The sequence below is a fragment of the Chlorocebus sabaeus genome, chromosome 1 (assembly GCF_047675955.1).
Source record: "Chlorocebus sabaeus isolate Y175 chromosome 1, mChlSab1.0.hap1, whole genome shotgun sequence".
NCBI lineage: Eukaryota > Metazoa > Chordata > Mammalia > Primates > Cercopithecidae > Chlorocebus > Chlorocebus sabaeus.
In genome coordinates, this window is record NC_132904.1 from 118,335,925 (window position 1) to 118,352,595 (window position 16,671).

General features: G+C 39.1%; 1 long non-coding RNA gene across 1 annotated transcript in view; it reads right to left on the reverse strand.

Annotated features, from left to right (window-relative positions):
- The window catches only part of LOC103248682 (uncharacterized), a 335,098-nt gene that overhangs the window by 122,145 nt on the left and 196,282 nt on the right, over positions 1-16,671 (reverse strand). Inside the window, exon 4 of the long non-coding RNA XR_012094856.1 lies at positions 1,249-1,331. This is a non-coding gene — a long non-coding RNA (uncharacterized lncRNA). The remainder of the gene's footprint in view (positions 1-1,248; positions 1,332-16,671) is intronic.

Consider the following 16,671-nt stretch of genomic DNA (forward strand, 5'->3'; position numbering starts at 1 on the left):
ATCATCACGCTTATTAAAACGATACAATATTTGTTAGCAATAGACTAAGATCTATCAAAGTGGTACACTGAGACGTTCAAATAGCACCACTTCCATAAATTTGCATGGCACTCTTGACCTCCACAGAAAGGAGCTCAATGCTGCGTTTCAGTTGGGGGCAGCTCTCCCTTTCCTTGGCAAATATAGAACAGAGAGAAGTTTTTCATTTCAAATGGTTTGTAGTGTTAACCTCCAAACAATCCCAAGTTTCCATTTTAGAAAATAAAAAGAACAACCAGAAGACACCCAGGCTGCAGGAAAAAAAAAAAAAAAAAAAAAAAAAAAAAACGAGAAGAAAATCAAATACTGACCTACTAAAGGGATGGTTTGTTTGGGAGTAGATATTTTTCTTAAAGTATTAATTGACTACGTCCTTTAAGAATCTTCTTTGTGTTGAGGAGGAAAATGAGGGGTTTTTTCAGAAGAAATTTTGGCTTGCTTCATTAAGCAAGAATCTGTGGGCTCTCTAAGTAATATTAACAAGTTGGAAAATATGGGTTAATGCTGGTAAGCAATGACAAAGCCCAAGTAATGTAACTTATAAAGCAAATATATAATTTATGTTATTAAACATTTTTAGGTGGCATAAAACCCTTCAATGACACTAAAAGGAAACTGCCTCTATCATGACAGCTAAGATCGAATCCTACTCACTGAATATGCAAGGGAACAGTTTCATAAAGTGCCATATAGTATTACCAATCTACGACTAAAGTAAAAAAAAAAATCAATATTGTTATTATGCAATTTATATAAGCTCTATCTTCCAGGAATTCAGAACACATGGTAGGCTTTTTAGAGCCAATCCTGTAATACTTATATTTTTTAATTCAAATGCCCAAGATAGCAACAGAGTTAAGGGGCAGTGCCTGCTAGTTTCAAATGCTTGTTATGATTGCTCAGAGCCTGCTGGTGCTGTGAAGTCTGGCAAAACTGAGAATTTAGTTGTAGCTCTATGGCTTAATTTTCAGATCCAAAAATCCAAGTGCTGTTCAGTAATAAATTTTTAAAAATTTTCCAGACTCCATAGAGTTGAATGCCATGTCTGCTCTACTCTTGGCTATGAAAATTATAAAACTGGTTTCTTTTTTAAAAAATTAAGTTTAAAATGTAGTTATTCTTCATAATTAAATCATTCAAGCATGCCCTAAAAATTTGCAATACTTGAGAAATGAAAGGTTTGGGAAAATTACAGAAAAACACCATTACCTGAAAAAGGTAACTTCTTATGTAAAATTTTAAACCTGCTTCCATCTTGCTAGGGCTAATATCTTCAAATCATCCACCCGCTTCTGGAAAATAAGACATTTACAATATTTTTTAATGGGTTAAGAATTTTCACTTGTTTTTCAGTTGGTTTCTTTTGCCATCCAATTCTTTTGTTAAGTTGAAAGTAACATTAGAACAAGAGTAAAAAGAAAAACAGAAACTGAAATAAAAGTATTTCTAGAAAAACATCGGGAACCATTATGTTTACTTCATTTCCAGAACTATGCATAATAAATAGGTTCTGCAAATAAGTAACTTCACATTTTTCCTGGAATTCCCCTTGGACCTTGAGAACAATTTTACCAGAAAAATGATCAAATAGGAATGTGAAGTCTCGGAATACTCCCAAACTTTTGTACAAATGTTTTATACCAAACCACTCACTTGCTAAGCATGATGAAGAGATAGGCTATCTATAGTTAAGAATAGTTTAAGGTATAATCAATGAATTGGGCAGTGATTACCTGGCATGATGCAGCACCATTGACACATCATTTTAACTTTTTTACTGTCAAATGATTCGGGAGTCATTATTTCTCTCGGCTGATAGGGCTGTTAAAAAGAAGCAAGTATCTGATTGTGGTGGATTCATGAGTCTATGCCTCTCCACCACAGCGGGATTCCTGGCTTCCATTCCAGTGTCCTTTCATTGGCCATGTTTTGGACGCGGGGTTTGCCTTTCCTTCATTGTCCCTTTACTAATGGAAGGCGAACTCACAGTGCAGCTGCTTGCAAAAAGGAAAATTTATTTGAGTTTTGCCTGGCTGTGGACTTGAACACTGAATCCATGGTGACATCAGCAGAACGACACCAACGGAAAGATTTCCTGCCCTCTACCCCCCTTCCTTTTTAAAGATGTACATCCTGTACAAAATCTCAGTAGATCTCCTTTGTCCCAAACAGATGGGACAATTTGACCAGACAATTTTTTTTATCTGGGAAGGATGGAAGGAAGGAAGGAAGGAAGGAAGGAAGGAAGGAAGGAAGGAAGGAAGGAAGGAAGGAAGGAAGGGAGGAAGGGAGGGAGGGAGGGAGGGAGGGAGGGAGGGAGGGAGGGGAGATAAAGAAGAGAAAAGGGAAAGGCAGAGAGAGAGAAAAGAAAAAAGAGAGAAAAAGAAAAAGAGCCGGAGACAGAGAAAGGAAATAAAGAGTAAGATAGAGAATGAAGAAAAAATAGAAGGAAAGAATAAGAGAAGGAAGGAGAGAGAGAGAGAGAGAGAGAGAAAGAAAGAAAAGAAAAGAAAAGGAAAGAAAGAAAGAAAGAAAGAAAGAAAGAAAGAAAGAAAGAAAGAAAGAAAGAAAGAAAGAAAGAAAGAAAGAAAGAAAGAAAGAAAGGAGCGAGCGGACAAGCAAGCTTGCTCAAATCTAACCTTTGTTGTTCACTCTGACAGGGGGTGTCTCCTGAAGCAGGGAGACACTAGTGTTTGGTCTCCTATAGCTTTATAGCTTTTCGGTTTTTCTGATCTTTTCTCTCATCCTTTGCAGTCATTGGTTTTTGCCAAAAGATCCAATCACCTCAACAAAAGAGGCACATCCAGCAATTGCTACTCCAGGAGTAATTCATTGGTGTCAATCATCGTGCCACGTTTTATCCACCTGTGACATTGCCACAAGGATATCAGGCCACAGAGTGGGAGCAGCGCTCAAGGATATGATGCAGAGACTTTTGGCACCAAAGCCAGTTAGCTTAGGTAGAACTCATTCTTTTTTACCAGGAAAAACTGAGCAGAAGGGAGTAGGGAGAGAGGAGAATGGCAAAGCAATGCCATGGTTTTCATGTTTCTTTCAAGCAAAGGGAACACTGAAGACTGATGGATATTTATTAATCTTCATCCCACCACACTTTTCCCACACTAAACAATATTTTATGAAAATGATAAATGCAAGTGTGTGCAGATCAACCAAAGAGAAAAGACAGGGAAAAGAGTATAATAGAAGATAGATCGGATGAAAACAAAAGACACTCTCAGATTATTTGAATAGTGAGCTTACTTTTCCGTAATTAAAAAATCTTAAACCCACTTAATGTTCACTTAAAACAGACATATAACAGAAATCAACTATTTGAGAGTGAGAAATTGAAGGCAAATTCACTTTTGACACACCAGATGAAACAAAAGAAAGACTTTGCCAGTAACAAGTTGTATCGTGTGCGCTGGCTAAGGGATACTACTTTCACTTTTAAAAGGAATAAGTTTGCTCAGGATGACAAATTTTCTTCCCTTTGAAAATGCAAACAATGATGCCAGCCTACAACTTCCTTTCTAGCTATTTTGCTAATAAAGCAAGGGAGGAGAATTGAAATTTGAAAAAATAATAAGACCTTGATTCTGACATAGAAACATCAGACACGTATTTTTAAAAATCAGATGACTGTCATCTCTTTAATAGAAGTGAACTATATGCTATATAAATGCTTCCTAGACACCAGCCAACTTTAACACTTTCTATTCAAAGCTACATTTTGCTCTTGAGAAAGTATCTCACAATTAGATTAGAAAGTGGGTGGATAGGATGGCTTGGAAGATTTGAAGATCAAATCCTGCAAGAAAAGAGATATATAATATGTAAAGAGTATTTCTTGAGGGTTTTGACTGCATGACAATGAAGTCTTGTTCTGGGAAAGTTATAGAGAGGCCTGGAACCTCCACAATGATACTTATAAAAAGAAGCAACCTTCAAACCCAAGAAACGATGTTCAGCTGAAACAGAAAGACCTTTGCCTTCCTCCGGGGTGCAGATCCACTCGGAGGAAAAGCCACACACCCTGTCTCTCTGCATTTCACCCAGCAGGTCAGTGTTTCTCCACCTAGGGCTCTCCATGTCTATTGATTCCCACATTTCTCTCTTTGTTTGGAACAACAACCAACCAACTAGAAGACGATTGTATGTACTCTTCACCAAATAGAAGTTGGGGAAGAAAAAAAGTATTAGACTATTTTCCTTACTTCCAGCTCTCAACTTGTCCCAAATATTGATCTGGTTATTTTGCTTTCTAGCCCTTCATCAACCTCCTAACTCTTTCTCTCTCTCTCTCTCTCTCTCTCTCTCTCTCTCTCACACACACACACACACACACACACACACACACACGCACCTACAACTGCTGCTTGGTTCAATCTGGTGCCTGCTTAACAACAAGAGAATGACAAGCAACATCTGTTTGTAAAAGAGCCAAAGTCAAACCTTAACGTTTTTTTGGCTAGATTTCCTTTTTCCTTTTTCCCCAGACTCTAAAATGGGAGGGGGCAGAAAGAGAAATACGAAGATTTATATTCAGCATCGGCTCCAATGAGGCAGCATCTATACTCCCCTAGAGCTATTTCAAGGTAAAAACAATTTTAGGTAAAACCACTGCAGAATTTACGGTCGTCTCCCCTGCAGCAAGCCCAGCCACATAAAATCCAACATGTCAAATCCCTAAAAGTCAGGGTTTTTTCCTAATAGCTTTATATTCATCTTCTAATTAGAATTACAGGGTCTTTTGTGTTGGGGGAGGGGTAATGAGAGATAGAAAGGGAGGAGAGTAAGACAGAAAAAGAAAAATAGCAGAGAGGAAAGGAGCGCCGTTGTTCCTCCCAGATTTTATAACCCAGGCATATAACAGGCACATTTACACTTGTGCCACACACAGGAGCGTGTACTTGAAGCAGCAAGGCTGTGGCAGAAATCTGCACAGCTGTAGCCATCAGAAACAGGCTCTCTCATTCCCCCACGGAGAGGTGGATTTCTGGAAAGCTACCAACAGACCACAAAGTCACAATGCAAAGGATCAGAGCTCCCTCAATGGGAGGGGTGGGGGTTGGAAGGGAGGAGAAGGAGCTGGTAAAAAAGAGAAAGCCTCACTCACCAAATGAAACAATTTTGCCCCCGAAGAAGGGAAATAGGGGACTGTCAGAAACTCAACTCCCATTTCACTCAGGGTTTGGAAGAAACCCACACACATTAAGGGAAAAATAAATGCAGACAAGTTGCTAAGGAGACTTGTGTAAACTCCAAGCACAGACATATTTCTTGGCCTTTCCCCCTACGTTCCATCTTGTATTCTGATCACGCTGCTCTGCGGCAACGTTGCACCAACCCTTCTGCATTAATCTTGGCCTTAACCGTGCATTCTGGCAAAGCACACGGGTTGTAGATATCATCATCTTTCAAACTTAACAAGTTAAAAGGGTGTGTGTGTTTGCATGCGTGTGTGTGTGTGTGTGAGTGATTAATTGGGGGGAAAAGTAGAGAAATCTTGATTTGGATTTTAAAAACATAGGTGTTGAACAAAGAATATTTACAGTGCATATTTTGGGAGCAATGGGGAAAGGGGTAGGTAAAACATCTAGCACTGGAAATTTCCTTTAGTCTGTAGATTCCTTCATTTCTCCATACCCCTAGACTTTTTCCCCCTCCCACATCTTTGGTTAAAATCCTGTGCCCCTGGCAGATGCAAGCAGAGCCTGCATCATTGCAGATGACAGGTAGGGGCCTAAGCTTCTGCAGAAAACAGTGCATTCGACAAAAGTCGAATCCTGCTCCCCTCCTCAAGGTGTCCCAGAGAGACCAGCTTTTTGAAAACAAACTAGGTCAATTCAAAAAATACCTCAACCAAACCTGTTTAGGTTAGAAACCAGCTAGCATTTTGGAGGAGGGATTTCAGTCTGATGTCCATCCGCTGGAGCTGAGAGCTTGTCCCACAGTGATACATCTTCAGTAGCAGCTGATACATGTCAACATTTGATTTAGAAGAAAATTAACATTTTCTTTCAGGACAGGGATGTTTGTACTGTAGAAGCCAATATTTTCCTTTCTCAGCCTCTCATATTAGAATTTCTAAAATCTTCCCCAGAACAGAGAGAAGGCAGACAACAAATGTCCTAAATAATTGCTCAGAGCCCTGGAGCAAACTATATGCCCCCAAATCGAATCTGTGTGTAGATTTACATGTGTGACTTTGCATGTGTGCATGTGTGTGTGTTTACATTTGTTTGCATGTGTGCATGTGTGTGTTAATGTGTGTGTTCCTTTGTATGTGTGTTTCCTCTATGTGCATGCATGTATATTTGAAGATGTATGTTTGTGTGTATGCAAGTGTGTATGCTTATGTGTGTTGTGTTTTTGCAGGTGTTTGTGTGTATGTGTACACATGTGTGCTTATATGTGTGTTTGTGTGTGCTTGTTCGCATGTGTGTGTACATGTGTGTGCGTGTGTGTGTGTATTTCCCTGCCTCGCTATGATAGTGGGATTAGTGAGACGCACACCAAGACAGTTGGAAGGTGAGTCATCTGCTCAGTCCCCTCCCAAATTAGGGAAGTTCACAACATTTGCCCACCAGCCACAACAGAAAAGCTCCAGTGGCGAGCACCCAATCGAGCCTGCTGATTTAGTTGCAATCCTTGGAGGGGTGGCCATGAGACAAGATCCTGGTGAAGGGATGGGAAAAGTCTTTGCATTCCGCAAAGGGCTGGGTGTGTCTCTTCATGCTCCGAGAAGGCTATGCATCTTTCATCTCTTCCCTCTGCCAACCTCTATTTGGTTTTCACACTTCAAGGCTAAAGCAAGCTGTGCTGCCTCAGTTGAAATAAGGCCGCCAACCAACTCTTAAGCTAGCAAGATGGAGATTTGGCTCCTGCCATTTGTACAGAAAGGCACTGTCCTGTAACTAGCCCTGCTTGCCTACCCTTTACACATAGGAGCCCTAGATTTTAGGGAAGGGGAGATTACTGGAGTTTTTTATGACCTTTTCCCTACAAAGCATATCCTCAGATGTTTTATGGCACTAAGCCATCATGACTCAATCAAAATGAAAAATGAACCTGGAGGGAGAAGCTCAGGGTGGGCATATCTCAGCAGGCAACTGGGCAATTACCATGTGACCTGGTTGGCCTGGGGGCAGGGCAGTGACACCTGCATTTTTTCATTTGTCCATGAAGCTGCAGTAGCCTGAACCCCAGGAAATCCTGCCCAGGCACCTGTTGGCCTATTTTTCCTGCCTGCTGGGATTGAGAGAAGTGTCTCAGCCTAATGTGAAGACATATTTGTTAGGATACTGCGTGATTCTATATGATCAAAGAGAGGAAGAACTAATTTACAGGATCAATGCAACAAATGGTCCCAAAATAGAGGATTCTTTCCCATGCAGATTGCCAAAGAAAATGCTTTCTATTATAAGTTGACTTACTGCTTTCTCAAATTCCCTAAAGAACAGAAAACACATGAGACACCTTTCATTATACCAACACCTCCCCTCCCTCCAATCTTACCAATTCTTTGTGGAAAAATGAAAGCTATTAGGAAAGAAACAAGCAACATGACTAGGCCAGCCTGGAAGGGAGAATGTACCGGACACACAAGTGCATTTGGATAACTTTCAGATAGAAAAGTTTTAAAAAACATACTGGAAAATCCTTAAGAAGCCTGTTTGTTTGCTTGCTTGTTTATTTGTTTTTGAGATGCAAAAGGAAAAATAACCAAATTAACAGTGGCTGGAAAATTAAAATGCTACCCAGACACATTTCAAAGAATAAAGTAACACAACTTCTATTTCCAACAGGGGTATTGGGACATGTTTGTATATATGTCTAGATTTGTAAACAGACTCAAGTACTTGTCATCCAAATCTCTCACTTCTAGCCTTGAAGTGAAAGAACACATCTTTTTCACATTGTGTAAAGTGACCTTCCTTTACTCCACCCTAAAATTCCATTTTATACTCTACATACAGGTTAAGGAACAGAATGTTCTGCCTCCATCGTTTATGAGCTAATGCTTCAGATTGTGAAATGCTTTACACATCCTTCAGCAATTGTCTCCCAAGTCCAGTTGGTATTATCACTCCACATTGCATAGAGAGTTGACATAGAGGAAAAGTTAAGTGTCTTTCCTAAGCTTGTATATTATTGTAATGACAGCATTAGAATTCAGATTTTTCTCCCCTTTTCAAACTGGTGAGAGGGTCCTAGGTCTGGCTGAAGGAATTTGAAGGTGTCCCTTCCCTCATTCTCCATTGTCAGTCAGCTGTTTTGTATCGCATGTAATCCCAAGGTACAGAAAACCCCAATCATGTGGCCTCCAGTGCTGCCATCTTGGGTAACCCCAAAGAATAAGTAACCAATGGCTCATCTTGGGGACTGGCATCAGAGATCAATTCAGGTTGAGAAAGGTCTCCAGAGCTGTATTCTAATCAAGCCAATCCATTGGCATGTTTCTATCATTCTGATCATGAGCAACAGATGACAGGCCTCACTCACAATTCTGCAAAATGGTTTATACTATCTAGACTAAAACTAAAGCCCAGCTTTCCATCACCTGAGTTAACTGTCCGTGCTCTCTGAATTTGTATTATTTTTATACATGATAAGGTTGAGGAGAGGACAAATTCAAGATTTGAAGAGAGGGTATCAAGTACAAAGTATTCTATGTAAAATATTTATGTTTTCTATATATCCACAAGGTTATTAATGTATACTTAAAAATTGCTAGTGTCTCTCGGGGGTCATTCAAATGGTTAAGATGCTATTCTTGGGTAAAATTAATCCATAATATAATTACATCTGTATTTTCATCTCACATAAATAATTTATTTCTGACATTTAATGTGAACCAGACATCACCTCATGGATGGCTCATAGAAGCAGGGTCATATTTCCCATTTCTTTTGGTGTGGTATTTTTGGGGTGGTAGACAAGAATGGGTGGGGTAAGTGGAAAGTCAAATCTTGACTCGCATCTAAATGATTTGTAAACAGAAAAGGCTGGGAAAAATCACAGATGCAGTCTAAAACTCCTTCTGGAGACATTTTAATCATACCACGAAGAAGCTGAGATGCCGCCATTTTTTCCTTTTATTTTTAAAAATTAAGCCACTTACTCCAACTTTAACTGACTGATTGGGGCTTTATGGAAACTGAGAAGTATTCTGAAATCATGTCTGATCTTGGTAGGAAAGAGTTTTATAAGCACTTAGTAAGTTATCACTGCCCTGGGGGAAGAAGGTTGATGACAAAATATAGATCAAATATTTCCCATTCCTGGCTGACCCCAAACTTTTTCTGTATTGGCATGTCTGTATCTTTCTCATGACAATGGGAGAAAGCTATTCAGCAGCTTCTCTGTGATCAATATTTGGATTCCCGAGAAGAATATTTTTATTATTATATCATTTCTGGACATTCTTGCTAATAAAGGAGGAGTTCAGGTTGATTTTTCTCTTGCATTAATCAGGTCTGACGCATTTTACTCACACAATCTTTAGGGCACAATCTAAGTTACTAGAGCAAGATAGTAAAAAACCAAAATAATTCCCATCCCCTTTTACCCATCACTGGAAGATGTAAACCTGCTGATAGCTAAGCCTCTGTTAAAAGCAAAAAAAAAAAAAAAAAAAAAATCAAGAAAAAGAGAAAGTTTGGTGCAGCCAGGACTCTCAAATCCATTCATCCTAAGTCTAATTCTCTTTAGAATCTAAGTAAGACAATACATTTTACAACACAAACCTCTCTCAGGCCAATGCAACATGACAAGACTGGCATGGCTATTTCTTCTGGGAAGACTGGAAACAAACTCTTGATGATGAGTGAGGGCAAGCAAGGGCGAGGAGAAGCCATTGTAATGAGCTGTGGATACTTTCCATCTTACCTTACTGACTTTGCCAGGCTCCCTCCTGCTACAAGGTTAGACAGCTATGGCTGAACAGGACATAAAAGTAGCAGACTTGCCCTTTATTTAAGACACTCAGCCACAGACAGAGGCACCAGAAGACCTTAGGCCCCAAGGAAGCTTTATCACTGTAAATGAGGTCTCGCTATAAATTCAAAGGATCACTAATGGACTGCTGTTCCTACATGGAGGTGAAGCTTCAGTCTAAGGTCCAAGTAATTCAAATAAAAGTCCCTTTTCAGATACAGATGCCTAAAGGCACCACATGACATACTCTCTCACTCCTATTGATCTAGATTTCTCTGCCGAACTCATATGGTGGGCCATGAAATCCACCTTCCCCAGAGACAAGGCAGTTGGGTATTGATTCCAACCTGTGGGGAAACCCACTCTATTTTCACATTTCCAAGATGAGGCAGAGGACGCGTTCCTCCCCTTAGCCCTCAGGAGCTACCATAATGGCCTACAGAGATGGAGACTTTCCAGCCATTGAACAGAGGTCATCGGTCCTTTTCGTGAGCAAAATAGATAGGGCTCACAGGTCCTCATGACATTGGACCATCACCCAGTTTATCCCTCTGTCACCAGGGAGGAAGACAAATGTGTTCTCCAGTCCTTCCCCACTTGCAGTACATTTGGTAAATGAACAGGAGGGGTCAGGGCCGCCAGATGTTTTCAGTGACCTGTGTGTATGCAGCCAGGGATTAAGATCAAGTCGCTGATGAGTTTTCCTGGCGGACCTGGAGTCCCCAGCAAAAGCAACGGCCACAGGAGACAGAAGCCCCTTCCTCTGAGGTAGAAATTTTCAAGGAGACTTAGAGGCTTGACCTCCAAAGGGGAAGCCTGGTTGGAGATTAGAAATAAAATACAATAAAAGCTCTGTCTGGAACAGGTTTACATAGAATCCCCTGGGTAACAAAAAATTATGAGAAATTCCATCCAGGAGTTGAGCTGAGCATCAGAACCTTCGTGTCTGCACATCTGTAAGTCCTATTAGTGCTTATAAGATTGACTTGCCCCTGGATAGATTTGGGAAATGCAGTTACCCTGAAGGGGCCATGACAATATGAGAGCTAACACACAGCTGCCTCAAACCTCTCCTCAGAGCTTCCTTTCCGGGGGATATGAGCAAGTGGATTGTGAGCTCCAGGGTACCCCCATCCTAAATTATCACCCCCCTATCCATGTACAGAAGTATAACTGTGTGTCTCCCCAGCAACTGCCGAGTCGATGCCAGTTTGCAGGTAGAGATGCTGGCATTTTACTGCTGAAACCCAGAGCTAGATTTTCTTCTTAGCAGTTCACAGCCCCTCTAGACCCATGGCAGACAAAGGCATCACCAAATCCTCACTAAGCTAACATAAAAGCCCTGAGAAACAGAAACCCTCTCTCTCTAACTGCCTTTCTTATAACATATGGCCAACTGGCCTCACTAATGCTAATACGACGAAATTCCTATTTAAACATCTTAGCGGAGGGCTCTAAAATGGCACTGTCTCTACTGTGCATTTTCTTTTTTTTTTTTTTTTTCCTGTTAGATCTCTGCCTTTACTGGATTCCCACTTCCCCGTACACACATACCTCACAAATGGGCTGTGCCAGATGGACTCTTAATCATAGTAATCAGCTGGGAAATTAAATGTTAGAAAATCCAGCTAGTCTCCTGAATTTTCCCACCTGAGATTAGGGCCTGAGCTGTCACCATGTCCTATATGAGACCCAGGCTGCCTTTTAAAGAAGGACCAATGTGACAGATCCAGTATGGGCTCTATGCTTGATGGGTGTTTGTGTTTCTTTCCCGGAAAATGACTGCAGCTCAATTCAGTTTTGTTTCAGTTCTGACGGCTGCTATTAATACCTCCTATTTACAGAACACACACCTCAGAGGAGCTCAAAACATTTACAGAAATTAACCAAGCCTGGCAACATCCCGTCAAGTATGCAGGGGCTAGATCTTACTTTCTTCATTTCAGAGGAAGAAACTGAATTGGGAGGGCATTTTTTTTTTCACCATGCCACAAAGACAGGACCTCATCACCCCCTCATTTCTGGTGCTCTGCCAAATGAAGTCGGTGTTTTGTTTGTTTTTTTCTGTTTTGTTTCATATTGTACTCACCAGCTTGTTATGCTAGTATTTTTCAGACACACACAGGCACACGTTGTGATGTAAAATCCTGATGTGCAAATAGGTCGTCTTTCCATAAATCTCCCCACAAGTGTTATCACAGGTTTCCTCTAGTAGGTGATCAGTAAGTATGATTGACTGGTTTGCAATAAACCTAACATCTTTCTAGAGTACTTTTCTCCATCTTTTCCCAGAAGGCTCCTAGATTCTGCTCAAATGTTGCTTTCTCAAGTGACTCTGAGGTTCCATCAACAGCCAGGTTTTTGATGATTCTGTAGTACCCACCTCACCCAGTTCTCACCCCACTGGAATTATTAAAAGGCATCATAGTAAAAAGAAAGGAACTTTGTAGTCTTTGAGATAGACAGGACTCCATTTGAATGCAAGGACAAGGTAATTAACTTTTCTCTATTTCCTTATCTATAAAATGATACAATAATATCTACTTCAGAATCCTTCAGGATGCTATTTGTAACAGGTGAATATGTAAACAATTTACTATTCATCAATATGGGAATTATCAGATACATCCCCAGTATTGATATATGTCAATGCTGAGGATACTCTGTAGCCCTTATAAAGAAATACTAGACATATATAAAGCAAGAACTGACAAGGAAATACTTCTAAGACATATTAAGTGTGAAGAACAAGTTGAAGGGAATATATGTGATTATAGATAGATAGATAGATAGATAGATAGATATACACACATGAAAAATTCCCAAACTATGTAGTTATAATATAATAGTATACAGGCTTACTGAAAGGCAGGGAATGAGATAGGTGAATGAGATAAATTATATGACGTATGTATAAATAAAGTGCTCAAGAAATGATAGTTACTTCTGTTACTATTATATGAGTTCCTTGGGGGTGTGACTGTGTTTTAATCTTTTATTTGTAGCTCCTGGCAAACCACAGAGGCTGACTGAGTAAAAGAAAATTACTCAGTGAATGACTCAATCAGGAATTAATTGTTGAGTCAGTAAATAAGAGCACTAATGTGAATTACAAAGACTCTTATGTATTGTTTGGAATGTTTTTGAATGTAGGGAGGCAACATAGTCCTTTGGGAAGAAACAGGACTAAGAGTCATAAGGCCTTGATTCTTGATTAGCGTTTCTTAAAGTGTGGTCTCAGGACCACCTGCAGCCAAATCACCCAGGAGGCTTATTAATCATTAAAGATTCCTGGGGCCCACCCCTGATCGGAATCAGATTCTTTGAAATTGAGATCCTGGGATTTATGTTGTAAACAATTTTTCTTTTTTTTCAGCTTTTTTGAGGTATAATTGACATACAGAAATTGTACATATTTAAGGTATACAACTTAATGTTTTGATATATGTATACTTTATGAAATGTATATATTTTGATATATGTGTACATTGTGAAACGATCACCATAATCAAGCTAATTAACACATCCATTACTTCACATAGTTCTTTCTCTCTCTTCCTTTCTTTCTTTTTTTCATGGTGAAAACACTTAAAATTTACCTGCTTAGCAAATGAAAGAAAACACAGATAAATGGAAAGACATATGATATTCATTGATTGGAAGACTTAATCTTGTTTAAAAATATCCATACTACCCAAAGTGATCTACAGATTCAATGCCATTTTAATCAAAATCCTAATGGCACCCTTCACAGAAATAGAAAAAAAAAAAACAATTTTAGAATTCATGAAGAATCACAAAAGGCCCCATACAGCCAAGGCAATTTTGAATAAAAGGAATAAATCTGGAGGCATTTATTCTCATTTCAAAATACATTGAAAAGCTACAGTAATCAAAGCAGCATGGTAGTACCATAAAAACCTATAGACATATAGACCAATGGGACACTATAGAGAGCTCATAAATAACCCCACATATTTACGGTCAATTCATCTTTGACAACAATGCAAAGAACACATAATGAGGAAAAATAGTTTCTTCAATAAGTGGTGTTAGAAAAACTGCATATCCATATGCAGAGAATGAAATTAGACCCTTGTCTCACATCATATACAAAAATCAACTCAAAACAACTTAGAGACTTAAAAGTAAGATCTGAACCTGTAAAACTACTCAAAAAAAAATTGGAAAAATGTTTCTTGACATTGGTCCTTGGCAGTGCCACTTTGGATATGACATCAAAGACACAAGCAATAAAAGCAGAAATAGACAAGTAGGATCACATAAAATAAAAAGCTTCCACACAGCAAAGGAAACAACAGAGTGAAAAGGCAACCTACTGAATGGGAGAAAATATTTGTAAGTCATATTTCTGATGAGGGGTTAATCTCAGTATATTTACAGATAAAAGTTTGAGAATTGCTCGTTTAGATCATGTTCTGACTTCCCGTTTGACTTTGGGCAAATCACTAACCTTTCCAGAACACAGTTTCTTCTCTACAATGTAGTGGTTGGATCTTAAATGCACCTTGAAGTTGTAAAATTCTATACCCATGACTAATCCAATTCCCTGACTTTTGGTAGGTCTGTATATAAGCCATATAAAATGAACTATTCAAACCGGTTTGAGCTGTCTTTGGTCCTTGGGCTATCATTTGGACACCTTTCAAATTCAGAAGCTGCTTCCTATTCACCCTTGCTCCTTGTAGTCTTTAATTATTAAAACCAACCAGTAAGGACATTCTCTGAGCATTGGTTCTAAATGATTAAAACATATCATTTTCATTTCTAATACATTTGTATCATAATTATAATCAATATATTAGCATAATAACTATAACAAATAATATAACAAATATATTCTCTCTCTCTCCGTCTCTCACACACACACAACACACGCACATAAGAAAGGCAGAGTAATATAAAGACTTTGGAACAGATACGAAAAACAATGTTAGGGAAAGATGACTGAAAAATGCCAGTAAAATATCTCTCTTTGGCCTTGGGTATTTTTGAAATAAGAAGAAACTGTCCAGCCATTTTTATGAAAATTAAAAGCCAAGAGCACAGATGGCTGAGTTGAAGGCAGCTGTATAGCATATTTTAAGTGTAGAGGACAAAAAATGGCAAGTGATAGTAACACCCAATAAACCCCAACAGTTTTAGAAGGCAAAATCCAAAACCAAATTAACTTTTCCTTTGTCTTCAGATACAGAAGCATTTCTTAGAGTCACCAAGAAAATGCTCTAAGTCTTAATAAGAATGTTCTGAAAGAGATTTCTACCTAAGAAAGGACTTTGGAGTCAATAAATCTGGATTTCAGTCCTCTCTATCCTATTTATTAGGTGTATGGTGTTGGATGCCTACCTTAGCCACTTAGAGCCCCAATTTTCTTATGTATAAAATTGGAATAATGATGAGATATATTTCACAAGGCTATTGGAACAATGCAAAGAAATAATGCATGTTAAAGTGCCTAGCCTTGTGCCCAAGATGTATCGAGATTTCAGTCAATATTGAAAAGAAAACACACTTCATTTAGCCGTAGTATAGAAGGTAATTGGCCCTTGAGCCCTGTTTTGCCTTTGCCAGTAAGCCTGACAAAATAAAGTAGTGATTTAGGACGATTTAAAAGGGCCACGCTTTTGAAAATCTCAAATTGTTTTAATTTTAGAGTTTATGTTATTCAACTGTGCTCCATATTCCTTTAGAAATTAAAAGCAAATCACAAATCTTATTATGAGTCCTCTTATCAAAAGCTGGAGTCTAAAGACTCAGAGACACATTGAAATGTATCTTATAAGGGAAGGCCAAGATTACTGATGCTAACACAGGGTAGTGATTTTGGGCTAATGAATTACTAGGGTATAGAACCCCGTCTAACACATAGCAAGTACCAAATACGTACTAAACGAACACAAGATTGGACGCTTCTAGCTATTTTAAAAATGGGAACAGACTTTTTTTAAAAAAAGGTCAATAGAGTATGAATAGTAGAGATGGTGGGGTTAAACTCTAAAATTAACTGGAAATCTTAGGTCACAGTTCAACAAGACATCCGGAAATAAGCTAGCCTACCAATAACCTAGACTGCTGATGCTATTTAAACGTTTGTCATGATTCTACTAAACTCACTGCTACAGTTTGAATGTGGCCCCTCCAAAATTCAGGTGTTGCCAATATGGTAGTATTAAGAGGTGGGGCCTTTAAGAGGTGGTTAGACCATGAAGGGTCCTCTCTCATGAATGGGATTAAGGCCCTTACAAAAGAGGCTTCACACATCATTCTGCCATGCGGGGACACAGAGGAAGCTGTACCCCTCTGGAGGACGTAACCTTCACCAGGCAACAGAACCCACCAGCACCTTGATCTTGGGCCTCCCAGTCTCCAGAAATACAAAAAATAAATTTCAATTTCTTAAAAACTACCCAGTCTGTGGTATTCTGTCATAGCAGCACAAAGAGGGTAAGATACTCATGTTCTGTCACCTCAACAATACCCAGCTTTTTCTTGAAAAAGTTTCTAAGGGAGAGAGTTAAAATTCTTTAAGTGATAGCCGCCATCTTCAGAATTCTTTGGGCCTAAAAATGGAGTACTAAGAGCCCTTAGACGTGGTTTCTGACTTTCTCACTGTCTCTCTCCTTCCTTGTTACTCTCTCACTCTTATGTCTCTCACTCACACTATTCTCA